The sequence below is a fragment of the Mesoplodon bidens genome (genome assembly GCF_964165515.1).
Source record: "Mesoplodon bidens genome assembly, contig: HAP1_SCAFFOLD_270, whole genome shotgun sequence".
Classification (NCBI taxonomy): Eukaryota; Metazoa; Chordata; class Mammalia; order Artiodactyla; family Ziphiidae; genus Mesoplodon; species Mesoplodon bidens.
This window is the reverse complement of record NW_027672389.1, coordinates 144,853-172,472: the sequence shown is the minus strand read 5'-3', so window position 1 is coordinate 172,472 and position 27,620 is coordinate 144,853. Positions and strand designations below refer to the sequence as shown.

Here is a 27,620-nt window from a genome sequence, read left to right as displayed (position 1 = left end):
TTTTCCTTCATAGTTTTATAAGTATTATTTTTACTATTAATATTTGAATAAAAACAGGTTTACATGAAATACACTTACTACAAAATTGTCTTTGTGTTTAAAAATTCTTCCCAGTCAGCAAGTATAAACCTACTGCATTCTTTCTTCTCAACCGTATTAGATTCCTCTATGAGTCTGTACCATAATATGGGCATCCTTTTAATAAATTTTTTTATCTAATTTCCCCAGTCACAAATTTCCTGTTCAGAAAACACATAGTATCTCTGTACATGTAAATGACTATTGTAGAATAATTAAACCAAGATAGCAACTTAACAATCATATTTTAGGTTGTGTTTTGGTTTATTAATAAACCAACATGTCAGTATCCACCATTTAGTCAAATATGGCTCAACACACTGTCCTGAAAGGCAAGTGAGGGGTACACAGAATGTAAGTTTTATATATGATAAAAACTTAATTAGCCATTTGCCTCAAAATGATTATATCTCTATTAAAATATCTGCCTCCTTTGTTTGCTACAAGTATTCATTTAGATATATAAAATATACTAAGCAGCATGTTGTCTGCATCCCATCAAGCAAATTCATTGAGGTGTGAGGGCTATATAAGCAGTGAAGCGGAAGACCATGCTATTACATGGATAAATGCTCCCGAGTTACTGAAGCAAGACAAAAACAATCTTGGGAACATGGATTTTGGAGTATGCTGAAGCAGCCATGTTTGGGGGGATGGGAAAAAAAGGGGATTGCTCATAAATAGGAATAAATAGGAAAAATACCGATGTCATGATATTCCATACAATTGAGTGTGCTTAGTCTGATTCAGACAAATTGTTACTGTTATGCTATCTGCCTATCAGATATTTTAAATTCATCAAGAAGCCACGGTCAGTTAAGAGACCTCCATAATGGAACGTTTTATAAGATGATTTTCTTTTAATCACCCAAAGGTCTAATAGGGTGGTTGGTCTGCTTCCCTAATAAAATTTAAATAGCTTGCCACAAGTCAAAGTGAAGTTGGCCATCCTACAAAGAGTTCATCTGTGACATCCATAATAGCTGCCCAGTCTCAAGGGACTATTTGAGGTTACTGCTTCTGTCAGAAAATAAATAATTACACACACACACACACACACACACACACATGCATGCACATGCACTGCAAGCAGCAGTTTCCTAGCCAAACAAATTTCAATCCATAGTCTGTGACTTTGCCTTATTAAGGCCTGAGAGAGTAACACAACCTCGTTCTACATCCTCCTGGCCTGGCACACCTCATGATTCCTTCCTCACCTACTGCAGCAGTCAGAGTTTCCCTGTGGGAAGCATCACAGCCAGAGACCAGCAGCTCAGGACCTCTCTGCAGGCCCCATTCTTATCCCTTGGGCTATGGCCTTGACTCTCTAGTGGTCCTGTAGCCTACCTCCCATTTCCTATCCCTCTGCTTCATCCATGCCTCTGCTGTACTTTCTGCTTGGCTTTTAGTGGTGTCTTCAGCCTTGAATTCTTAGGAATTAATCCCTCGGGCCCATTCTCCAATGCTGAGCTCAGATCCCAGGGCCTAAGGCCCTTATCTGGGAGAAGATTGAACTTACACAGTCGATATGCCTTTAATTGGTCATCACACATGGCGCACGTGTGCAAGGGTACACACACATATGCACACATGTTAATAAATGTATCTAACCACGTATGGGTGAGCCTTCCCAGTTACTCTTACAAGTAAAGCTCAGAAGACTTCCCAGGACTTGGCTTCTCTCCCTCCATATCTTCGATCTGTTTTCTCTTTCTGCATAACCTTACTGTGTGCACGGTAGTAAGGTGAGATGGCCATGGCCGCTCTAGTCCTTCAAGTTCAAGTCCAGCAAAAACAGTCTCTGCCCCATCCCTGAATTCTCAGGCACACATTTGATTGTACTTTACTGGCTTTCAATCTGTCTCGTGACATTCCCTGAACCAACTGTAGTGGCCAGAAAATTATAAACACTGATGCCTTCCAAATTCACCTGAAACACAGGTTGAAGATTGGAGAGAATCTCCAGGGAGACTCTAGATTTACTGCTGGAAGAAGAGGGAGTGAATGTTGGGGTGAATGATCAAGTACCTGGATGTTAAGATAACCAATTGCTTCATATTTTTGTGCCAGTTATAGAAATTCAGAAGCAGTTCAATCAAGAGTTTCTAACGACTCACAGACTCAGACAGCAGGAAGCCTTAGCAATCATGTAGCTCCTGGCTATTCAAAATATGCTTCCTGGACCAGCAACAATAGCATCACCAAGAAGCTTGTTAGAGTTACAGCACCTCAGACTCCCTGGACCTGTTGAATCAGAATCTGCATTTTAACAGTCTCCAGTATGTACAGTAAAGTTGAAAATTAATGACCCAAACTTAACTCTAAGTTTACAGATATGGAACCTGGGATGAGGCAAATGAAGATCCTTGGTTGAAGTCATACAGCCAGTGAGTGGGAAATAGAATCCAGGTCTCTTGCCATTCGTGGAAGGCTTTACTCCAAGTTGACACTACTTTGCATAGTCAACTTTTCAACCAATCACAATTATGTTTTTAATTATGTGCTTGTTTTAAAACATACAGGGGCTTCCCTGGTAGCACAGTGGTTAAGAATCCGCTGCCAATGCAGGGGACACGGGTTCAAACCCTGGTCCGGGAAGATCCCACATGCAGCGGAGCAACTAAGCCTGTGTGCCACAACTACTGAGCCCGTGCTCTAGACCCTGCGAGCCACAACTACCGAGCCTGTGTGCCACAACTACTTAAGCCCACGTGCCTAGAGCCCGTGCTCCACAACAAAAGTAGCCACCGCAATGAGAAGCCCCTGCACCACAATGAAGAGTAGCCCCTGCTCACTGCAACTAGAGAAAGCCCATGTGCAGCAACGAAGACCCAACACAGCTGAAAATAAATAAATAAAATAAAATAAATTTTTAAATAAATAAATAAAACATACATATCAGGATAGAAGTCAGCATAGCATAACGGTTCAGAAGTAGAACTCTGCAGCCAAAGAGGCCTGGATTCTAATCTCACCTCTAGCATTTTCTACCTCAGAAATTTGGGTAAGTTATTTGTTGTGAAATGCAATTTCTCAGTTACCTACATTATAGAATTATTTCTCCATTCAAGTGCAGGTGTATGGGACTTCCCAGGTGTCTGGTCTTGTCCATGTAACTTCTCATATACTCTCCAGCCTTATAGACCCACAATTTTATGGTGAAAGGACAGCCCAATATATAATAAAATATTAAAATTATTGAGAACATTGTAAAAAGTTTCATAGTTCATTTGTTCTTTATTTGTTCATGCTTACTTATGTATAGAGTGTCTTTTCTTTCAGGACTGGTTTAAAATATAGTTTATTAATAGGGAATTTGAGGTAAAGTAAGGCCAACGGACCACTAGACGACTGTCTCTGAAAAGATGGTTGGTTCCTTGCAGCTCCCGAGAGCAGGGGACGGGCCGCACACTGGTCAGCAGGCGGAGGGGGCGAGGGGAGTTCGGGACAAGGGCTTTTCCTGTGATTCCCCAGGAAGGAACAGTGAGGAGGGTGAGTGGATTCAGGACTGAGGAGCCTGTAGGGTGTCAGGGGCTGTCCCCGGTGTCCGGGTGTTGAGGGGAGGGAGACAGTGGGCCCCAGTGTGAGAGCCACAGAGGAGGTGGATGGTGAGGGCTCTGGATGGATTGCTTCGTATTTGAAAACCAGGCCTGGGAGCAGTTCTGAATCCAGGAATGCGGGAGAGGAGGGACCCAGGGGCCGAGGCAAGGGGACCCGGGCCTGGCACGGGCTTGTCTAGAACACGGCGAGCCCGGCATGTGCATGTGAGGAGATGTTAAAGCATCAGGTTTACAGAACCTAGAAACTTGGTCCACACTAGGGCGCAGCTTAAACGCCACCTCCTCAGAGACAGGTCCCCTGCCTGTGCATCTGCCCTGTCAGCCTCTCCCATCCAGGTGTCCCAGTCATCACCCACCTCATTGCCGCGCAGCACCCAGGGCCGGCCCTGTCAGCACCCACTGTGGCTGCCGCACCCGGAGGAACTGTCCTCACGGGTCCCAGGCCTGCGAGCCCCTCGGCCACCGCTGTCCCCTCTCCCTGCCGCCCCAGCCCCTCCCCCGCCCCGCTCTCCTGCTTCCCCGGCGGCCTGCCGTTCCCTGCACAGCGCCGAACCTTCTACACGCTGTTCTGCTTCCTGTCTGTCCCCCTCCGCAGCGTCAGCTCCATGGGAGCAGCAGCAGGGTTGTTTCTTTTTAAATTGTTCTTGTTGTTGTATGTTTTATCCTCTGCGCTGCCTACAGCCCAGGTCACTGTGGAGCCCGAGGTAGAGACTCCGTAAGCACTGAATCAGCAGCTGCCATCACAGCCCGGAACGCACCTGTTTGCGATTTCCTTGTCGGGTGAGTCTCTGTCTCCTGGGGACTGGGAATCCCTTGCCCCAGCACAGGCCTGGCACACATCAGATGCCGGATCAGCATTTTTAGGAATGAATATGCCGCTCACTGTGCTTAACACAAGGACCCAACAATGCTAAACCTTGTTGCTGTCCTCAGGGGACAGTTAAAATCAAGACAACAGCCCCAAAGGAGTTGCTTAGTAAGAACAATGTCATCAAACTGCGACTTAAATGCAGTTTTGGCTTCTCCAGAAACGGAATCTTAATCCAGTGGATCAGGAATCATCTGATCAGCACTAGCTAAGTCATCTGCCTGGGAGACCCCTGCCATCCCCTAATGCAAAGAAACCTTGCAAAAACCCACACGATTCTTTGCCCAGTACAGCTTCCTTGTTTCAGCTCCCTTCTGCCTATAAGCGTCTTTCATTTTGTGCAACTCCTCAGAGCTTCTTTCTATCTGCTAAACTGTATCCTGCCTGATTCATAAATCTTCAAATAAAGCCAGCGATTTTAAAATTTTACTCAGTCGAATTTTATTTTACTTTGTAGTTTCTTTTTCTACATGGAGCTTACAGATTATTTTAAGGTTATATTTTGCTTTAAGAGATTGTCCTAGAAATAGTCAGGTTTATTACTGCTATGTAACAAACCATTACAAAACGTAGTGGTTTGAAATATAATTTATCGTTATTTCTGCTAGTTCTGTGGGCTGTCTGTGCTTAATTGTGTGCTTCTTGCTTAGAGCTCCTCGTGCTGTTGCATTTGGAGGGCAGATGGGGCGGCGTCACAGAGAGGCTCCTGCAGGCCCCTCACAGGGCTGGCTGGGGGTCACCTGTGCTGGGGGCCAGAGTGTGCACGTGACCTCCGCACATGGCTTGGTTTCCTCACAGCAGAGCCTGTGTTTCCAGGGACTACAGTGTATGAGCAGCAGTCTGAGTAAAGAAAGCGGCAGTGGCCAGATCTCTTTTAAGGCCGGTTCAGGACTGGCCCAAAGTCACCTCTGCAATTCTCTACAGGTCAAAGCAGTCACAGGCTAGGCCAGATGTAGGATTTTGGAGAAACAGACAGCTAGTCTCCTCGGGGTGGGGTGCCTTGCTGTGTATAAGGAGGAAGGAATTGAAGGTGGCTGCCTTTTTAGATAAACCAAAACGAAGTTTCTGTGATGAATGCTACAACTGGGCAACAGATGTCAGGGCCTAATACAATCTCGTTGCCCTCTTGGAGTATAGAAGGTAAAGCACATGAAAAAAAAAATCCAGAACCTTCCATGAAGGAGGAAATGATGTGGGACTTTTCCTCAATATAAACACTGAGAAACTGGGCAAAACACATAAAACAACTTTTTTTGGTCATTGGACAATAACAAGCAGAGGAGAATGGCACTGGTAGGGACCATCCAGGGACAAGATTGCTGTTTCCTTGGCGCTGTGTTCCTAAGGGCCTTGCGAGTCTAAGCAGGATCTGGGCTTTGTCTAATACACAAGAGCATCTCTGTGACATTCAGAGTGAGGGGACGGGTGGGTAGGAGTTAGCACAGTCAGGGGTCAGCTTTGCCGTGTTCATTAACTGAGAGCACAGAAAGATAGGAGGCTCCCACTGGTCCCAGAAGATGCCCACAGGAGGGGTCCCTATCCACTGAAGAGGACCATGGACTCGTCACATGAGGTTTGGGTCCCTGGATGAGCCACAGCCCCTAACACCTAGTGGGGGCTCATTTGTTGAATGAAGATGCAGAAACTCTCTTGGAGATGCAGGATGTGAGGAATGCGTGGGGCTTGGATGGACTGACGGTGGAGGAAAGGGCTTTTTAAGTTCTAGAGAGAGGAATGAGGCCTTTCAGGGCTGAAAATGCTGCTATTTCAGCCCAGCCTCCATCAAGTGGAAGGTATTTGCTAGAGGTGAACATGGATTTTCTTACATCAATGGGAGGAGAGATTGGGAGGATGTGAAATGCCCCTGAGACACTTGGACCTGACACCCACCCATGTGACCTCAGCTCTGGGAAGTAGCAGCGTAGCATATTTAGGGCTCTCCCCAAATCAGGACAGCAGCTGCTTTCCCTGGGTCTAATTTTGCAGCTTTACAATAACAATGAGAAATTTCCAGAAGAACAAGGTACCAAGACCTTCAGCAGGTTGTCCTTCTGACCCCTTGTTTCTCGATCTAGGGCAATTCTCTATGACCTCCAGCTATCCCCCCTATACATTCAGTGCTCACTCACCCATCACATGGCACATATTCACTGAGGTCCTACAGTGTGCCTGTCCTGGTCCAGACACCAGAGCGCAACACTGGGTGAAACAGGTGAAGGGAGATCCCCATTCACATGCAGGTGACAGACTCATGGGGAAAACAGATTAAAAAATAGAGGTACACAATATCAGGAGGTGATATGTACCATAAAGAAAAGTAAAGTAAACTTTTCAAAATTCCTGAAGAAGTTTAGGGAGCAAACATGTAGAGGACACAGCGTTCTAGGCTGAGAGAATAGCAAGTGCAAAGGCCCTGAAGTCACCATGGGCTGCATGTTTGAGAGACTTAGTTTTAGTTTTTAGCTGGAATACTTGTCTGGTGCTGAGTCTGTTTTCCTTTTATTTGTAAGACTTGATTTCATTTTTCTAGCTCATTAGCTTGAGTTTGATCACACCAATCTGGTAAATTCAATTCCAGTGATCAGCAAATTCTACTCCAGGGTTTCAAAGTGGAAACATGTGAATTTGGGCCCAGCACTCTGTTAGCAGCTGGCAGGTTGTGGACAGAACCCCCATGATGACTGCCATTAACAAACTTCCTCAGTGTCCTCAGCCCCCTCCTCTCCACATGCTCCCCATCTCATCTGGGTCAAAGCTCTGATCCTGCCCCTCTGTTACACCTTCATTTCCTATGTGTCCTCACATGTCAGCTCTGCCCGAAATTCCCTGGGGCTTCTCAAAGTCCTAGGTCCCAAACTGAGTTCATCCCTTGTCTCCACTTGTTGAATCCCTATCAGTGAAGGAACCCCTTGATGGCCCCACCCTCAAGCTCTAAGACACGACCTCTGCCCCTCCCCCACTCCCTTGCATCCCACCCCATGATCCCATGGCTGCAGGACTCCCTGTCATTCTCTCCTTCCTCCTTTCTATCTTGAGCTGCCCACCAACCTCTCCCATGTCAATAAGTCCCCTTGAAATGAGCACAATTACACATGGGATCACTGAGACCACACAGGCAGGTGTTTTGGGGAATGACGGGCAATATCCCAGAGCAGAGGACAGACGAGGGCTCCCTGAGAAGGCAGAACACAGGGCATCGTGGTGTCAAGACACCCATAAAAGGAGTGAGGCAGGCATCACGCTGTAGCCCCTCCCGACTGATCCCCCAGTGTTCCTTGTTTCTAAGTTTTACAAATCCGCAGTGGGCCAGGCCTCCTTGTCTGTGGTAGGGGGATGGCATGCATTAGTGTATCTATCCACTCATTCACTGACCTTGTACTTGGGTCCTGCTCAATGCCAGTCTTTGGCTAGACAATAACTCATCCTTGAAGAGCCTCTTCAGATGTCACCTTCTCCACGAAACCCTTCTTGATCAACACCCCTTCTCCTGGTTGCCTCTGGCCTCATCTGGGACCCCACCTACCCCAGTGCTGTGATCATTCCTTGAGTATCTCTCCAGCCTGTGAGCTCTGTGAACACACTGGGCCAGACAGAGAAAGATCTTGAAAAACTGTGTTGACTAAATAACTGAATAGATAAAAGGATTAAACACGGGCCATGTGTAGAGTAAGGTCACCAAAGTTTAATTCTTTCTTCCTCTTCTTTCCCTCCTTTCAGGACTAGGAGCTCAAATGCTTCTTATTTCATCCTCACCTCATGTGGCACTTCAATGGCCTTTATCATTTTTATATTTTGTGTACTTTCACACTTTGAAAACATTTCATGGCTGTACTAATCAAAATTGAGAAAATTATACCTTGAGGGGCAGGCATCCTCCTGTGGTGTCTGAGTCAAAACAGGACAATATAAGAACACAGGGTATTGAGGAAGAATTGGCTTGGGTCCCCGGGAAGCATCAAGTAGGGAAACAGAAGCAGTGGGGGAAGTTTCCACCCCAGCCCCACCGTGACAGATCTGTCCCTCTTTGTACTGAAGTAGACTGATTGTGATTACCTGAAGGTGGACGTGTCTCCTGACAGATGGTGTGGCCTTAGGGGACAGCATTAGAGGTCACTAGACTTCAGTTCTAAGCCCTCTGCCTGACCTAGGACAAGTCTTCGGAGTCTTGGATCACCTGTTTTTAATCTTAAGGAATGTGATAGCGAGGCTGCATACATGAGCGTCCAGAGATGGTGGAGGCCGGGTGCCTGGCGTTGGTCACTGGGGAATGCTGCCGCCCTGTTAGTGCTGCCCCTGGCATCCCAGCCTGGAACATGGCTGTGTGTGTGGAATATCCAGATGGAGCCATGAAGGCATCAGGGAGACACTGTCAGTCGGTGTAAGGGTAGCATTGAATTACAGAAGACTGGGCTTCCCTCCAGTCACTTCCAGCTGCTCAGGCCCTTTTACCACTGGCCACATACCCTGACTGAAAATAATCTCCTGGGAACTCAGAGTCACAGCCTGGTGACCTGGCCACCAGACGGCTGAGGGTGTGTCAGGAGCAGTTTGCCCACAAGAGGCTGGGGTCACAGGGCTCTGACATGGGCTGGGGAGTGGAGCTGGCTTGGCAGGGCTGCACAGCATGGGGTATTGGGTGCCTGGTCTGGGCTGCCATCATCCAGGTCTGCATCACCATGAAGTCAACTGCCAGCTTCTGAGCTCAGAAGCTGAGCAGGGCTGAGGCTGGTTAGTACTTGGTGGTGAGACCGACTGGGATGCCCGGTGCTGTAGGCTGTGCCACTCGTCCCTCCTTTCATCTCTCTCTCCCTCTGCCACTGCTGCCCCCCTCCCCTTGCACACGTGGTCACCTCTTTGGCCACTGGGTGGTGGCACAAATTGGTGGAATCTTGGAAAGGGTGTGTGGAGAGTTCTGAGGAAGGGAAGCATGGCTGGGCTGGTGTCCTCTGTGCTTGCTGGCAGCTCTGGTTTGGTGGGGCAATTTGGGGCCCTGGAACTGTCTGCATAAAATGGTCACAATAGCAATTTTAATACTCTATTTTCCACATTAAAAAAAATGGTAGCACGTGTGTGTGTGTGTGTGTGTGTTTCCTTATCTGCACTGCACAGCTTGTAGTATTTTAGTTCCCCTACCAGGGATTGAACCCGGGTTCTTGAAAAAGATAGGGTGGTGGAGTCGTAACCACTGGTCCACAAGGGAATTTCCTGTGTGTGTATCTTAAGGACTTACAAAGGAAAGTTCTGAGGCCAAAGAGAGGAATTAATCGCATGATAAAACATGGATGAGCCTCAAATACATGACACTGTATAAGAAGCCAGACATACAGGCCACAGTTGTACAAATCCATGTACTTGAAATATACAGAAAAAGCAAATCCACAGGGATGAAAAGCACACATTTAGTTGCCTACAGCTGTGGGGAAGGGGAATAGGAAGTGACTGGTTAAGGGGCCCTAGGTGTCTTTGTAGGGAGATAAAATATTCTGGATCAGATAGTGATGATGGTTGCACAACTTTGTAAACAGACAATAAATCACTAAACTGTAGAGTGTTCAAAGAGAATTTTATGGTATATGATTTCTATCTCAACTTAAAAACCACTGATTAATAAATAATACGTTTTTGAAAAATAATTGGAAACACATATTATCCTCATTGCTTGATTTCGTTCCCACTCTACGCTCTGTACACATGAACAAAGACCCCCCACTCCCAAAATAAGAACAAGCACTATTCACTCAGAACTCATCTATAGAGCAAAGGAGTCAGCCACCACCAGTCACATTCGGCTGACACTCAGGGCAGGCATAGGGGTGGGGATGCCTTCTGGGGGAAAACAAGGGAGGCATGTCCTGCTCACAGCTTGTGAAGTGGGGAAGCTGGAGGCGGACTGACAGGAGGATGGGCGTCCCACGTGATTGCTTAGGGGAACATATTGATATTTGTCTTTCCCCCATTTGGTTCTAAATGGAAAGGTTGAAAAATGAGGAAGCTGTGAGTCACTGACTAAACACTGACCCTTGAGGCCTATTGCTGCCGAGGTTGAGGTCTGGTTTTCCACATTGGTTGCTGCAGGGTGTGGCACAGGGTCTTGTGGCTCAAGGGAGAGGTTCCACAACTTTCAGGAAGATTTAGAAAATTCTGCATTCCAAAACTCCTCTTTCATTATCTTCAATCACATAGTCTGTGCCTACAGAAACTTGAATCACTGTTTTCAAAATTAACTGCAAACAATGGTAATAATTACTGTAATTTTGAGTAACACCGACAATGGTAATTTTCATTACTATAAAGCTCAGGATTTCTCAGTGAACTAATGTCCACATTTTAGTGAATCAAGCTTGTAATAGAAAAATATCATTACTTTTTTTTTTTTTATTCCCAATATCGCCATCTCAGATAGGTACTCGACAGAAACTCAGATGGATCATCAGGCAGTTGTAGAGTTTTCTCCCTGAGTAGCTCCCTCCTTTTGGATGCCCTGCCCCACAAATTATCACCCCCTGGACCTCCAAACTCACGGTGTTCTCTCTCTTGCTCTTCCCGTTGGAGTCCCTGCCTGTCAGTTCAGCTGTAATTTCTGGGCCACTGCGAGTACTTGCCTCCAACTCTGTCTTCTCCTGCTCCTATGTAAAGGCTCAGTAGCATCTTCTCCTGAATGATGACCATGGATGAAACCTAAATCCTCTTCTCCTGCCCCAGCTACTTTAAACTCCCCTCTGGATGTCTCCTCTCATCCAGGCACAGTGAGTCAGAATCATCCATGATCCATTTTTTCATACTCAACAAGATGTCTGGCCATGTTGAGTCTTTCTCCAGTGGAGTGGGTTGAGCAATGATGGACAAAGAGCGACGAGCAGGCAGCAGTTAGAGACCAGGTCAGGCCGTCGTGGGCATGAGGATGAATGACACTGCTAAGAAGAGGAACATTTTATAGAGAAGTCACAGGGGTAGGAGAGGTTGGAAAATGTTTTCAGACACAGATCGAGGAGAAATCTGGTAGAGGAGAGGTTGGATTTATAATAAAATTAAGAGAAATGACCACTTGTATGTTCCTCAGAAAATTTCAGTTACTGGTGTCTTACTGGTAACATCTTATCAAATGCTATTTCAGTTAGAAATACTGCAGGCTACAAATCCTTTAGAAATTATCCTATACATATTTTAGCAGTAGAATAACATAGGCCAAAGTTATGCATTGCAGCATTGTTTGTAATGACAAAAGATGGTTGAATATTAGTGTTTATCCTAGTGTGGACTGACAACATGCATTATAGTACATCATCCACTCAGTGGGCTGCTTTGTAGGAAACAACGTCCTGATAGAAGTTTTTTCCCCAGATATTGTCAACTGAGTATAAGGAAGATATAATGAAACATTATACAACTATTTGTGTATTAAAATGTGGAGTGAAGGAAAAATACATATTCACATTTGCTTGTCTACCCATAAGAAGACACTCTGGAATGATACCTGGGAAATCAACCACAGTGGCTGACTTTGAAGACAGGGGTTCCTGGGCAAGGGCGGGCGGCAGAATACAATATAAAGTATTTAATATTTATAGGTTCTTGAACCTTCTACACATATTATCAACTTCTCAGAAATGTGGACATTAAATTCTTTTTAAACCTCTAAAGATTAAAATTTATAGCACGATTTCTACCAATTAAATGAAAGTCAAATTTGTTTTACCAGAAAGACTATCTGACTTCTCTAAAATATCTACTCATGAGAATTTTCTGGTGGCTTTTGCTTATTTTCTTTCACTTTGGAAGCAGTTTTCTGAATCATAATCCTTTGTGTTCTTCTCTTCAAAGAACATCTACCACTGCTAATTTATGAATTAAGCTTGATCTAATTTTCTTACCTTTTTCCTCATTTTTCCCTATGAAAAGGCTCTGAACATTCATTATCTGTTGAGAAAATACTTAGATAATTCATATGGCTAGGAGGACATTTTTTTACTTTAATACTTGAATTCTTTCTCTGCATCTGACATATTAATAATGCCAGTAAGATATTGTATAAAACCGTTGACTTTATTATAATAAGAAATATTAGTCAGGAGACAATATCAGACAAGACTGATTGTAAAACCAGCAGCCATGTTGACAATGAGGAGATGTGACACGTGAGGGGATGTTTCATGTGGGAGAGAGGAGAGCTCTCTTCAGAGGTTTAAAGGGTGTTTAAAAGCATGTAGAAATAGGTCCAGTGGATGGACCCTTTGGGAGTCACTCCCCAGGGATACATAGAACAGAGTCCTGAGCATCTCGAGTGCTGCACAATGCGGTGGTCTGGAATGGTGGCTGTGCACCCCTCTGTAGATCAGCAGAGAGGACAGTTGCAGCCTTGTGTCTGTACAAGTCTGTTCAAGGCGATCTGGACTTCAGAAAAAGAATTTTGACTAAATGGCATATGGTCTCAGCTCTAATAATAAGATCTTTTCTTGAATCAATTTCTTTTTCCTCTCAACTTCTAAAACACAGAGTAGTTATTCTGCATGAGACCATTCTCTTTTAATTCCATTCTTCAGTCTCAAATTTTGTAGCTTTTCTTCAGTAAGTACCTGTCCATCTTTATTCTTTAGACAAGATTAGCAAGAGGGTCATATTCTTATCAGACTTTGAAGGAAAACAAATACCTTTACAATTAGACTTTCTAAGATTCTAAATTTATTTCATGTTCCCACAGTAGTATCTTCAATCCTGAGTTTGTGGCAGTTTTACCTACTAGAGAGATGACTCTGGGGAGTGACTTGGTGGTGGGACCTCACAGACCACTGGGATTTTTAACTCTTGGCAGTTAGATCTCCGTTTATAGAAGTGTTAACAACCAATGGAACAATCAGCATACAGTCCAGGGTTACAGGGGTGAGAGCCTCGAGAAGGCGATCTATGGGTGACAGAAGAAATCGGCCTTCTGACAAGCAGTTGCATTTCACTGCGAGGCAAAGAGAAAGTGCCTGCAGATACACAGATGCCATCAGCAGGGAGCAGGAAGTCTTCACCCACTTCTGTTATCAACAAAACCGTCATATGTCAGTCATTCCCTGGGCTGATTTGTGCTTCCTGTTTTTCCACTCCCTTGTGTTTCGAGACTGCTCTGCTGAGTGGATGTTCTCCTCTGTGCTTTATCTAAATCTCCTTCTGGGCCAGCAGGATGTAGGAAGTAGTGGTGCAGTGCGGCAGATCTGCTTCGTACAACACGTCTGACCGCCGTGCAGCTGGGATAGTACGTGTGCTGAGCGTCGAATTCCCTTCCCACGGGTGTGGCTGAGGTGGGACCACAGGTCTGAAAGGGGAGCGTGGTAGGGGTGCATTTGTTTTGTTTCACTCCCAGGTCAGGAGATGTTAATCTGAGGGGTTTAGGGAGCTCAGGGTTCCTGTGACCTCCCTGAAGTGATGTATGAAACGTGTTTGTGCACAGGTTTTTATTCAAATAAAATTAAATGCCCTGGATTTACCCCTTCAGAATATTTTATCACTGTTCCTAGTCTGTAGAGATCCTTGTGCACTGGGGCAGAACATAGCTGCGGTGATTTCAACACATTTCCATTGTGAACAGTACCTAGTAAAGTAAGCTTTCAGAATCAAGAGCGACTCGTGGCTGAAAAGGTTTAAAAACATTCTATGAAGTCTGTAGAATCAGGAGTGTTTGACCTGCACTCTACTGGAACATTTTAAGGTCTAATACTTTGTTTTCCACTTGTGAGCAGCTAGGTCAAGTTTTTTTTTTTTTTTTCCCCCCCGGACAAGAAAACCTAACTATATAAAGTCTATGTGTCTGGCCAGGGTCAAAGGACAAACTAGTTTAGGGCTCGTCACAGGCAGACTTTTGTCATTACCAGAAATTAAAGTGACAAAGAGTATTTATGACACAAAACCCTAAACACATTTCATTATTGGATAATCTCGATCTACAAAGAGGCAATGTCTCTTCCTGTGGTTATTTGTAAATACTTCATACAGATCTATTTAAGTGGCTTTGTTCTCTTCTAAAATTACTCTCCCGTGACAATGTCCAGGACTTAATGCATTTATGCACCAAACTATTTAGGTTCCTGCCCAAGTGTGGTAAACTGGTGAAAAACAACAACAACAACAAACCAAACCAGAGAACTGTTTTTTAAACTGGCTGAAGGTGCCACTTACTGTCCAGTCTGTAGAAATGAGCCGGGAATGTAACCTGAGCCTTACCTCCTGAGAGCCACAGGAACTAAGATAGGAAGGTGAATTAGACTCAAGTCTAATTACACTTTCTACTTAAACTGTATTTATAATGATTTATGAAAATAGTTATATTTATACTCTTTCCCCAACATTCCCAATCTCAGATTTCAGAAAATAAAACATTAGAAAATTATTTTAAATTGTGGCAGATGTAGGAAACAGTATCAGGCTATCATGTGCTTTCTGTAGATCCAGATTATCCAGTACCAAAATGCCTTTAGGTTTCTGCATCAAACATGCTCTTTGCCATTTCAACTCCTAGTGATATCCGAAGCCCAGAGCCCCCTGAATAGCGGCTCCTGACGTGGACTCGACTGTATTTACTTTACACTGTGTTGAACAGGTGACAGATAAAGAAAAAGCTCTAAAAGGGAGGAAGATTTCAGGTACGCAAAAATGTTATTTTTAAACATTGATTTGGGAGTTTTGTTTTTAATGGACCAATCCATGATAGAACAGGCCCAGACGAGTTTTAAGAATAAAATGTGCATTTTCTTCCCCGGAGAGATACTGGCAGCCAAGTTAATTAAAACATGTGTTTTCTAGGAACCTGGCATAAATTCTCACTTGTTTTAGACAAATAACTGATTTCCAGGCTGGCTTAAACCCAGCGAGTGCTCAAGGAATATTCTAGTGACTACTGTGCAGCGAAGGTTTCATTATTTGTGCTTCGAGTGTGTTCTGTCTTTAATCCTTAAATAAAGACCCATTCTCTTCTACATAACTTACCAGTTGACTTGACTCTAGGCTGTGTATGACAAGACATTTCTATGTAATCACATGTAAAGTTGTGTGTGTGTGCGCGTGTTCTAAAATACAAACAGTGTAACTCTTGTTCCAGTTCATCCTGAGATCCAAGTACACCCACAGATAAAACTAGATAATTCAGAGTAAAAGTACAATTTCTCGTTCACCCATTTCAAGGTATCCATGGTTCATTTGTATATATTTTTCCAACATAAAAAAAACATTTTCTAATATATTTTTATTTACTCACAGATAATATAGTTTCAATTTTACTTGCCTTAAATACTCTGTGTTGCCTTGCAGCTTGCTTTTCTCAGGTAACAGCATGACTTTGAGGTGTCACCATTTCCTCTTTTGGGGTTTTCTGCTGCTATTTGAGATCACTGCAGAAAGCTTTCCACAGAACCACATAATACTGCTATAAGCATATCCAGGTTCATATTTCATTTCTATCTCTCACCTTCATGCTAATAACAATATGCATAATTAAACGTTTCTAAGTTTTCAGAGATAATTTTCTTTAAAGTGAATATAAAGCCCAGTCACCAAGCAGTTTCTGTGGTGTCTTGTCTTATTCTAGTCTCGTCTTGAATTCCTTAAAACTTTGAGGCAAAAACTTCGTTGTAAACTTTAACTTCAACTGTAGGCTGTCTCTAGCGCAGCTAATTCCATTACTGACATTGGTGGTAATAAACCGTTTTCAGATTAATCTTACTAAAAATATCTAGCACTTTAATGACAAAAACAAAGTTATTACAAGTCAGTTCATAGCATGAGGCTTTGGAAGTCCGCAGGAGCCGGGAGCTGCCTGTCCATGTGTAGCGGCTGAGGCGTCTCCCCGTCTCTCTTCTCCACCATGAAGGGCTGAGAGGGGCTGTGACTCAGCAGGGGTGCGGGGAGAGAAGCCCCCCAGCCAGTTCAGCACCCCTACACTTGACTATTCCATGCTCGGTCCTGTCCAGACGCTCACATGAGGGCACGTCAGCTGAGACACTGAGAATTCAGTCCCATTTGTCTTCTCGCAGCCCCACCAGCACACTGGCTGGGTCATGAAGCTCTTTCGGGAGAGTTATAGCCTGACGGCCAGGACAGGACACAGGGACAGCTCGTCTGCACTGTTTCCGAGCAAGGCGGCAACACCTGTTTGTTCGGTGGGTTCTCTTTTCTGCATGTGTTGACTTTATTCAGCGTAATGACAGGGGCGTTGTCGTCACGTTGTCACACACACACACACACACACACACACAGATATTGCACCGCAGCCATGTGGAGCCCAAGTGCATTCCTTCTGGGGCTTATTTATATGCTTTACGTGCCACGGCCCATCTTTTATATAATACATGTTTCAAGGCCAGTTGCTGTGTTGACTTTCTCAGCATCATCTGCAGACGTCTCCACGACTTGCTCCCAGAGCAAGCTTGCTTTCTTTCTGCCTCCATTACAACAACCCTATCTGCTGCAGCGGAGCAAAGCTTAGCTCCTGGAGAAGCTAAGCGTAGACACGTGATATCAACTCCTCTGAGTACAAATTTGACGGCTCCTTTATCCACCTGCTGGAGTGGAAAAAGGGTCTTTTTTATCTCTTTTAGTGTGGAATAACCTTGTGATTGGATAAAACGACACTTCTCTTTTTCTAAATAGAGTAACTCTCCAGTCACTGTAAAGATTTCCATCTGTTCATGGCATCCCACTCTTAACTGGTTCCTTCTTAGGCACCATTGGATGAAGCCGTGGTTCAATGCCTGGGAAAAGTTATAATTGTTCTTTTTTTTTTTTTTTTTTTTTTTTTTTTTGCGGTACGCGGGCCTCTCACTGTCGTGGCCTCTCCCGTTGCGGAGCACAGGCTCTGGATGCGCAGGCTCAGCGGCCATGGCTCACGGGCCCAGCCGCTCCACGGCATGTGGGATCTTCCCGGACCGGGGCACGAACCTGCATCCCCTGCATCGGCAGGCAGACTCCCAACCACTGTGCCAGCAGGGAACACCTCTACTTGTTCTTAATACCCTTAATAGCAGGTTTTCCACTGGATGTAGCTAAACACATTTTGTTTTTAATCAAATTTCTTGAACATGATTCAAGGTGAAGGGGTGATGATAGGGAAGGGTCGGGAATGGCAAAAAATAGACTTAGCAAGGATCCGGCAGACCCCGTACACCTGGAAGGCCAAGGGGACGGTGGCAGCTGGGGTCTTTACCCACAAGTGACGCGCCTGGCTGCACGTTTCCGGCTCAAGGGAGATCTCACTCATTCTGCTTCCTCACCTACTCCCTCCGACTATTCACGTGAGCACTGCGGCAATTTGGGGGGCCGTTTGGGGTCAGCAATTTCTCCCCAGGGCTGGTAGCTGAAAGGGCGTAAGTTGAGCAGGAAGAAGAGACGAAGCACTCATTCTCGTTGCAAGAACAGGATGGAGGCACGGCACCTGGTCACAGAGGGACTGTTGGCCATTTCTACAGGCTCACAGGGGTCAGAAGAGCGTGGGTTTCAACGCTCAGGGCATCCTCCTGAATTCCACTACCAAGTTAGGGTTTCTCTCACGGCCCTAACGTCCCACTGGCTAGCAGACCTCTGGTGGGTGTCTGACTAAACTCTTCTGGGACTTGGAGCCTGGCTACTTTTACTAATAATTTGTTGATGAAAATAATCAATAAACAATCTATAAAGGAATAGAAAAGCAACTTATTTGAGCCAAACTGTGGACTATAGCCTGGAAGACAATGCCTCAGGTAGCTCTGATGAACTGTCCCAGGGAAGCATGGTTTTCAGCAAAGTTTTATATATTGTCAGAACAAACAACATTAAACAAGTCAGGGACACATTCTTTTAAGGTTTCAGGGAAAAAAACAAAAACAGAAACAAAACAAACAAACAAAATGAGATCAGCCCATATACAGCGAGTCAGCATGGCCTTGGCACCTGGGAACTGAGGCTTATTATTGAAGGAGCTTCAGCATTGGCGTCCCAGGAAGGAAGACATTTCATCTTCACTTTTAACATGGACATTTTTTACTTCTGGTCAATGCACTCTTCTCTTTAATAATTAAAGCAGAAGCACAATGTATGTTTGATAGGCCACACGCAGGCTGTTCTAGTGTGCGTAACACTCAAGTTAACTCCTGTATAAACCAGACGACCTCTCCATACCTCAATATGTGAAAATATCTTTTATCAAAATCCTGGGTCTGGGTGGGGTCTTCAGCTTTTTCTGCTTTCTTTCTACCCGGAAGCTCCTCTGCTGGTTTCGATGGTGACTAGCAATTACTACCCTGTCACCTGTGAGAGTTTGCACACCTGGACCACCACCTATTTCAGACACGATGCGTGCTCCACCTAGCCCGTGGAGGGGTCCCTGCTACTGCCAACTGTGGAGCAGTCTAGCTCCCAAATCCCCTTCATCACTGCTTTCCTCCCGTCACAATTCTGTTTCTCTGGAAGGGAATGTTAAGATGGATTTTGGCAAGCAGGGTGCCAATTAGGTGTCAACCTCTGAGACACGGCAGAGAGGGAGCAAGTTTGGCCTGATGGCACAGCTGAGCAGGTGTCCGGCCCCGAGGAAGCCTTGGCTCAGCCCATGGGGGCTCTGAAGCATATGTGGTCATCACAGGTGTTGTAAGTGCCCCTCTGCACTTGACCATTGGCTGTGGCAGCCCTCAGAGGGACCCATGCATGGGTGAGGCTGCCTGAGGGGATCTTGGCTGGAAGTTGCCTGTTGATGGCACTCCAGCAGCTGGGCAGTGAGTGTTTTCTGGGCCAGAGATGTGGGTGGCACATCTGTGTGCACCCTGAGTGGTGCCCCATATTTTAGAGATGAGTAAGTGGGGAACATGTTAGAGATATTTGTCTTGTCATCTTCACCCTGCTGCACCACCTAACATGCTACACTACCTGATTTTGGTGGTAAACAGTCATGATGATTAAATTTCTTTAACTTCATTTTGAATTATTACTGTAAAATAGATTGTTTCCTAATATTTACTACATATTCTGGTAGCAGAGTCTCACTATCATCAGTAAAATTAGTTTACATTCATTGTGAGTTGCTACCCTGGAGGCTATTGAAATCATGAGGATTCTATTTGCTCACACTGTATAATCTAAGTAGATACACTCTGTTGATGCAGGCACACAGAGGGGCAGATCTGGGGGCATATATTAAACAAATGTGACATTAAACACACTTTAGGTAAAGGCATATGGGGCCTTGGGCCAAATACCACTAAGGGATGGAGGACTTCAAGTCCCCTCTCCACAGAAGGATCAAAAATATCCTGAAGATACTATACAATGAAAGCCTGTTCTTTAGTTTGTCATAATTCCATCACTGTGCAGGTCTTGGTGAGTCATTTGCTGTTGTTGCTTTTGTTGTTGTTGTTTTGGTTCTCCTTGCAATCTACTGGTGCCACTTGAGAAAAAAATTTCAGCTGGAGGAATTTTTCCCCAATCCCCCATCCCCAGAGGACAAGTGGGTGCATCCGGAAACATTTTGGGTTGTCACGCCTGAGTAGATGCTACTGCGTAGAGGCCAGGGGTGCTGTTCAACACCCCAGAACTCACAGGACAGCTCCCACAGAGAAAAATTATCCGGCTCAGAATGTCTTTAATCCCCAGGTTGGGAAATCTTGCCCTAGAGCAAGAACAAAGGGCTTAAACATCACACAATGTGAATTCTGCACTTTTTGAGCAGAGTGTTGGGCTAAAACCTTTATACAAAAAGTGAATACACTTGTTGAGGTTAGTGGCACTGTGACAACGCTTGTTGAAAGTCACCCCCACGTGATACTGTACCTCTCATGAGCTTTCAGTGTAGTTGAGCTTTAACAGCCTGACACAAGCCTGGAACACCTTTGGTCCTTCCCACCTGGTCTATGCAAACCTCTAGGAGGAGAAGCTAAAAGGGTCATATTATCAGGGGGGAAAGAACATGCAGATGAAACAAGCTGTGAGACCTTTAGTGCCCACCACAGGCAATGAGGTCTCTGGAACTCAGCCGCAGTCACAAGCTGTGTGAATGAGCTTAGGAGTAGATGCTTGTGCAGTTTAGCCTCCTTGTCCCCAGTAAATGTTCATGCAATGCCTGCTACATGCCAGACACGGAAATGTCACAGCCCAGTCTCAAGTAGCACGGCTGTAAGCCTGGACACTCAGGACGTGGTATAGGTGCTGTGGGAGACACCAGAAGCAGCCTCAGTTGAGGAGAGCACAGAGCACAGACTAGTCACTGCAGAGGTTCTAATTTGTAAACCTTGCAGCTACAAGTGTCCTGCTCATGTGTGAAGCCAAAGAAGTGCCTGATGAATGGCTGAGATCCTTACACTGAGTTTACCAAGAAAAGTTGGCGTCTGGGGGGCTGAGAGACCAGCCCCGTGGGGACGTGATAGAGCTGCCGCCGCAGCTGCCTGCATAACGTCTCAACTGCCTGGTCTCACCACCCACACTGGGCCGGTTTCCTCACCTCACCTCTCACTGTCATCTGTTTGGCTGAACGAAAACACGTCTCTATTTGACTTTTCTCTGGCATTTCTCATTTGTCTGGATGGTTAAACAATAACATTTTAAAAGTAGTCGGACAATTTTGACCATTTTAGGTATTTTGCAGGTGTTTCTACCTTTAGTCCTTGTTGACTCTGCCATCTGGAACACAATGACAGCTAATAAATTTCCCAGTGACCAATCTTTGCAAATCTGAGTAGAAGTTAGAAACCTCTAAAGCTGCAGTAAATTGAGTAAATATGAGAATAGGCTCAATGAAGTTCTGAATATATTTAGTCATGCCAATCTTACCAGGGGAGTTTTCTTCTTATTGTATGTTTGGGCTATATCTTAAACCAACGCAGCCTATTGTAGCCTATTCAAAATTCACTGTATACCTGGTATTAACCATTAAAGAAAAAAAATACATTTAAAAATCAAATGGAGCAACTATGGTTCAGGCTTTCGAAATGGACCGGGTGACTACTATAGACAGGGTTTCAAACGCATTCTTTTATTAGTGAAAACTTGAGTTTTCTGACCTGTATTATTAGCGAACACAAGTTCATGTGCCTGATGCAGAGTGAGACCAAGGTTTATTGCAGAGCCGTGCAAAGAGAATGGGAGGTTCATGTTCAAAAAGCCCCAAACTCCCTGAAGGTTTCAGCAAAGCATGTTTAAGGGCAAGCTTAAGGAGGGGTGAGGTTGGTTGTTGGCGCAGGAATCCTTTGTCCACAAAGGTCAGGTCACGATGTTCCTGCAAACCTCCCAACAAAAGAAATATTATTCTCTGTTCTGCAACTTTTTATCTCTATATGAATGGGCAAGTGTTATACTCTTAAAGGTCATAGCATTAAGAATGGGCTATCCTGTATATTTCAGGCTATAGGCAACATTTTTAACTTGAAATAAAAACAATAGGATATATAGGTTAAAGTATTTTAAAAAACCAGATCTAATATGAAGTCAGATTTTTCTTCCCTGTTACAGTATCAGGCTCAAGGACACCAACAGCCATTCTCAAAACAGTATCTGCTGGCAGCTGCCACCTGCAACTTACGGTCTACAGGTCTCCCCTTGTAACTATGTAACTATTTCAAACATCAACCAATCCTTGCTTAATAGGCACCCTTACCTCTTGCCCGCTCCAATTATAATTGGTTTCTTAAATTTTTATTTTATATTGGTGTATAGTTGATTCACAATGTTGTATTCGTTTCAGATGGACAGCAACGTGATTCTGTTATACATATACATGTATCTATTTTTTTCAAATATCTTTCCCCTTTAGCTTATTACAGAATATTGACCAGAGTTCCCTGTGCTATACAGTAGGTCCTTGTTGCTGATCTTTTTAAAATATAGCAGTGGGTATGTGTCTCTCCCAATTTCCCAATCTATACCCCCCAATCATTCCCCTCTGGTAACCATAAGTTCATTTTCTAAGTCTGTGAGTCTGTTTCTGTTTTGTAAATAAGTTTATGTCTATCATTTTTGTAGATTCTGCATACAAGTGATATCATATGATATTTGTCTTTCTCTGACTTAACTTTACTTAATATGATAATCTCCAGTTCCATCCATGTTGCTGCAAATTCATTATTTTATTCTTTTTAATGGCTGAGTAATATTCCATTATATATATATATATAATATCTTCCTTATGATATATATATATCATATATATGATATATATCCCTATGATGTATATATATGTGTGTATATATATATATATATATATATATATATATATATATATATATCATATCTTCCTTATCCATTCATCTGTCTATGGAAATTTAGGTTGCTTTCATGTGTTGGCTATTGCAAACGGCACTGCAATGAAAATTGGAGTGCATGTATCCTTTCAAACCATGTTTTCCTCTGGATATACACCTAGGAGTGGGATGGCTGAATGATATAGTAGCTCTGTTTTTAGTTTTTAAAGGAACCTCCATAGTGTTCTGCATAGTGGCTGTACCAATTTACATTCCCACCAACAGTGCAGGAGGGTTCCCTGTTCTCCACACCGTCTCCAGTATTTACTGTTGGCACATTTTTTGATGCTGGCCATTCTGACTGGTGTGAGGTGATGGCCTATTGCACATTTGATTTGCATTTTGCTAATGATTAGCCATGTTGAACATCTTTTCATGTGCCTCTTTGCCATCTGTATGTCTTCTTTGGAGAAATGTCTAAGTTCTGCCCATCTTTTCATTAGGTTGTTTGGTTTTTTTGGTATTGAGTTGCATGAGCTGTTTATAAATTTTGGAGGCTAATCCCTAGTCAGTTGCATCATTTGCAAATATTTTCTCCCATTCTGTGGGTTTTTTTTTCGTTTTGTTTATAGTTTCCTTTGCTGTGCAAAAGCTTTTCTGTTTAATTAGTTCCCTTTTCTTTATTTTTGGTTTGATTTCCATTATACTCGGAGATGGTTAGTAAAAGATATTGCTTTGATTTATGTCAAAGAGTGTTCTGTCTATATTTTCCTCTAAGCGTTTTATAGTATCCAGTCTTACATTTAGGTCTTTAATCCATTTTTTGTTTATTTTTGTGTATGGTTTTAGAGAAGGTTTTAATTTCATAGTTTTTTACATGTAGCTATCCAGCTTTCCCAGCACCAATTTATTGAAGAGACTGTCTTTCCTTCATCATATAGTCTTGCCTCCTTTGTCATAGGTTAATTGACCATAGGTGGGTGGGTTTATTTCTGGGCTTTCTATCCTGTTCCACTGGTCTATATTTCTGTTTATGTGCCAGTACCATACTGTTTTAATGACTGTAGCTTTGTAGTATAGAGTGAAGTCAGGGAGCCTGATTCCTCCAGCTCGGTTTTTCTTTCTCAAGATTGCTTTGGCTATTCAGGGCCTTTTCTGTTTCCATAAAACAATTAAGATTTTTTGTTCTAGTTCTGTGAAAAATGCCATTGATAACTTGATAGGGATTGTATTGAAGCTGTAGGTTGCCTTGGGTAGTATAGTCATTTTAACAATGTTGATTCTTCCAATCCAGGAACATGGTGTGTCTTTCCATCTGTTTGTGTCACCTTCAATTTATTTCATCAGTGTCTTATTAGAGTTTTTGGAGTACAGGACGTTTGTCTTCTTAGGTAGGTTTATTCCTAGAAAATCCTAAAGACACTACGAGAAAACTACTAGACCTCATCAATGAATTCTGTGAAGTTGCAGGATACAACACTGGAACCCAGAAACCCGTTTCATTGCTATACACTAATCATGAACGGTCGGAAGGGAGTGAAAGGGACAGGTCCATTTACCATCACATCAGAACACACAGACACACTTATAATTCGTGACAACCAACTTACGTCATGGTCAGCTTTTTGCCTTGATAAACCTCCCCAAACTTGTAGTCTGGCTGGACACAGTTCAGGTCCTTCTAGAATCTGTCTCTCCTGAGCTATAGACCTCAATTTGGCTCACATAAGATTCTTTTCTATTCCTAGCATAGATTGATCTAGTGATTATTTATATTGACAACACAGTTAAAGAGTTTCTTTGTAACAGTTCAGAACATAATGAACAACTAAAATATGAGTTACAGATACTAAAGCCCACTTTCATTTAGTGCACGGAGGCTGCTACAAGGGCAGGGGACAGGGACGTGCTCTGGGCCCAGCAAGAAAGGCCTCCTCCCAGGCGCTCCAAAGCCCACTCTTCTGCCCCTGGGGGGTGTGGGGGTGGGGACAGCAGCTCAAGCATCATGGAGACCCTGGGGACATGACGATGTGTTGGGAGGTGCCCGGACGTGCACTCATCAGAGATGAATTCTTTCGATGACACTCCAAGCCCTGGAACTGCCAACCTGAGGTCCTGCTTTTATGGAGCAAAGGCTCATGTGACTGAGGTGAAGAAAGCTCAACTCTGACAGCAGGTGTGTTAATCAAAGTAAGGGTTTATTTACAGATCTCCAAGCAAGGGAGTGGGAGAAAAGCCACAGACACACTCCAATTGGGCCGTTGAGTTCGGGGCTTCTTTAAAGGGAAGGACAAAGAGGCTGCCATTAATCGTCATCATTTGACATTTCTGTGACTCTTTTTTTTTCCTTTTTTACCAAATCGAAGTATAGTTGAATTATTGATACAATATTGTGTTACTTTCTGGTGTATAGCAAAGTGATTCAGTTATATATATACATACTTTTTTGGATTATTTTCCATTATAGGTTACTACAAGACATTGAATAGAGTTTCCTGGGCTATGCAGTAAATCTAGGTTAGTTACCTATTTTACGAACAGAATTGTATAACTGTTAATCCCATACTATATGTGACATTTGTTCATCATAGCTTCAGAAGTCAGGCTGTCTCTGGTTTATGATTCCCAGGCCAGGTGGTCCCCGCCTCAGGGGTCTATGAGCTCATCCAGCCCTGGAGAAACCACCTGAATCTGGAGAGAACGGTGACATCTAAAACAGCACCTGGTCCATTGATGACGTTAACAAGGGTAGTCTAGGCACCTGACTCTGCTTGACGAGTGTTCCATTAGCACAGCATTGAGGTCAGAGGTGACAAAGAAAAGGGAGAAAGTTTTGGATAGAGAGGTCATCTGTAAACTCAGTGAGGGAACTCAGTTTTAGGGGGACTTGGATTCACCGTGCAGGACGTGGGAGGACAGCACCTCACTCCTGGTGCCCAGCCCCATCAGCTCCTGGACGGACCCCCGCCCCTGAAGAGGCCCCTCTGGGGGAAGGAGAAGCTGCTGGGACATCGGCCCCAGAGCCCCTCTCCTCCGGCCCATCTCAGGGCTCCGACTTCCCGGAAGATCGGAGGCGGAGGCCCAGGGGGCAGCGAGTGGCCAGCGGGAGGAAGAGGCGCCCAGTGCAGCAGTGGCCCGAGTGCAGGAAGCCGGGGCGGTTCTGATCCCGTGGGGAACGAGCCTGGGGCCGGAAGGCCTTCGGCGAGGAGCGCGGTGCCCCCCGCCGGCCGGCTCCCCACCTCTGCCGCCCTCCCTGTGGGCGGAGACCTCCGCGCGGCTCCGGACAGGGAGGCGGGCCCTCCTTGCCCGCCGCTCCTCCAGCTCCCGGCCGGGCCCCTGCAGCGGAGCTCCCTGTACCTGCAGTCCTTGCCCCGCCCGGAAGCCCGGGGCGCGGCGCAGAGAGGCCAAGGCCCGGGGCCCTGGGCTCCGCCCGCACCGAGGGGCTCCTCCCAGACCCGCCCGCCCGGCTGCAGGAAGAGCCGGTGGATCCACAGCCGCCTCCTCACCAGAGAAGAGGTTCTCATCTTGTCGCAGGAAGAATTCAGAGACAACAGGGAGAAGGAGAAGACACAGCGAGGACTTCTGGGGCGCAGGGGGCCGACGGGGGTGAGCAGCGGCGCTGAGCTGCTTGGACAGGCTGCTTCCAAGGGGCGTGAAAACGAAGGGGCGGAGTCTTCATTGGGGAGGGTGGGGGCGGGGTCGCACTTCCTGGTTTTCACCCCAGCTCCACCTTTCCGAGGGGAGGGGGGAGTTTCCTCCTTATTTAGCCTCGCCGCGAAGTGTCCCGGCCCCGGTGCATGACGGGAACTTCTCATCTGCAAGGCTAGTTTTACTGTAATGAGGGCTTAATGAGCAAAAGGTTACATTTAGAGGCCTTAGATTCCCGTTTTCCCACCTTCCTTTGCCTCCAGCACACTTGTCACCCCAAAATGTATGGTTTTCTGTCCGTCCAGAAGTTCCTGCTTTTCTATGTCTGCCTACAGACCCCCGTTGTTTACAAGATGTATGGTTTCCTGCCATCTGGCCCCACCCCCTTTCTCTGCTCACATGCAGCTGTTTGCCTGCTGGAGCAGCCATAGGTGCCGTCCTTGGGTCTGGGCCGGTTTGGGGCAGGGGCGCTTAGACTTCTCACTCTGCTGGCTTCCAGACTGAGGCCAAAGAACTGGAGCGGGATGCGCTGGGCCCCTGTGTTGTCTGTCCTGAGCACGGGGCTGGCACTGGACAACAAGGCAGGAGCCAACTACACATGCCCAGGCAGGCCCCTTCTTTCATCCTTCATCTCTGCTGTGAAAGAGCCCAGATGCTGCCCCCAGCCTGTGCTGTAGGACCTGTAAGCTAAAAATGATTTTTATAGTTTCAAATCTTGAAAAAAAAATTAAATATTTTGCAACATTTGAGAATTATATAACATTCGCATTTTAGTGTCTATAAATAATGTTTCATTGGAACGCAGCTCTTTTGTTTACCTTTTATCTCTGTCTGCTTTCCTGCTACAATGGCAGACTTGACGGATAAAGCAGAGGTCATATGGCAAAGTTTAAGATGTTCACTCTCTGGCCCTTTAGAAAAGTGTGCCAGCTCCTTCTCTAGAAAAGTAGTATTTTCTTACCACTATATGCTGAGGGTTGCACTTAATAAGCAGGTAAACTTTTGGTGAGTTTTGCCCCTTGAAATAAACCTTGGGTGGCTGTAAAACTGATTACATTACCCTAAGGAACCTCATAATAAACCCAGCCACCAAATGTGCAATAATTACTAGGCTGAGAAGGCAATTCATGTGCTGACTTCTTTCAGCCAAGAAATCACCACAAATAAGCATAACTGGAATACAGCTCCCATCTGAATTAGCATCAACTGCAGAAACTGCCAAGTATTTCCAATCCTACGAATGGGGCAGAGTAAACCATACAACTAGTTTGACCTTTGGTTTAGAGACATCTCTTA

At 44.9% G+C, this 27,620-nt stretch overlaps 1 long non-coding RNA gene across 1 annotated transcript; it reads right to left on the bottom strand.

The window, feature by feature from the left end:
- Positions 1-23,189: 23,189 nt before the first annotated feature.
- LOC308610256 lies at positions 23,190-27,006 on the bottom strand. Its single transcript, XR_014014482.1, has 3 exons — positions 26,183-27,006; positions 24,883-24,952; positions 23,190-24,791 (listed from the first exon to the last, which is right to left on the bottom strand). It is a non-coding gene; the product is annotated as an uncharacterized lncRNA (long non-coding RNA).
- Positions 27,007-27,620: the final 614 nt, after the last annotated feature.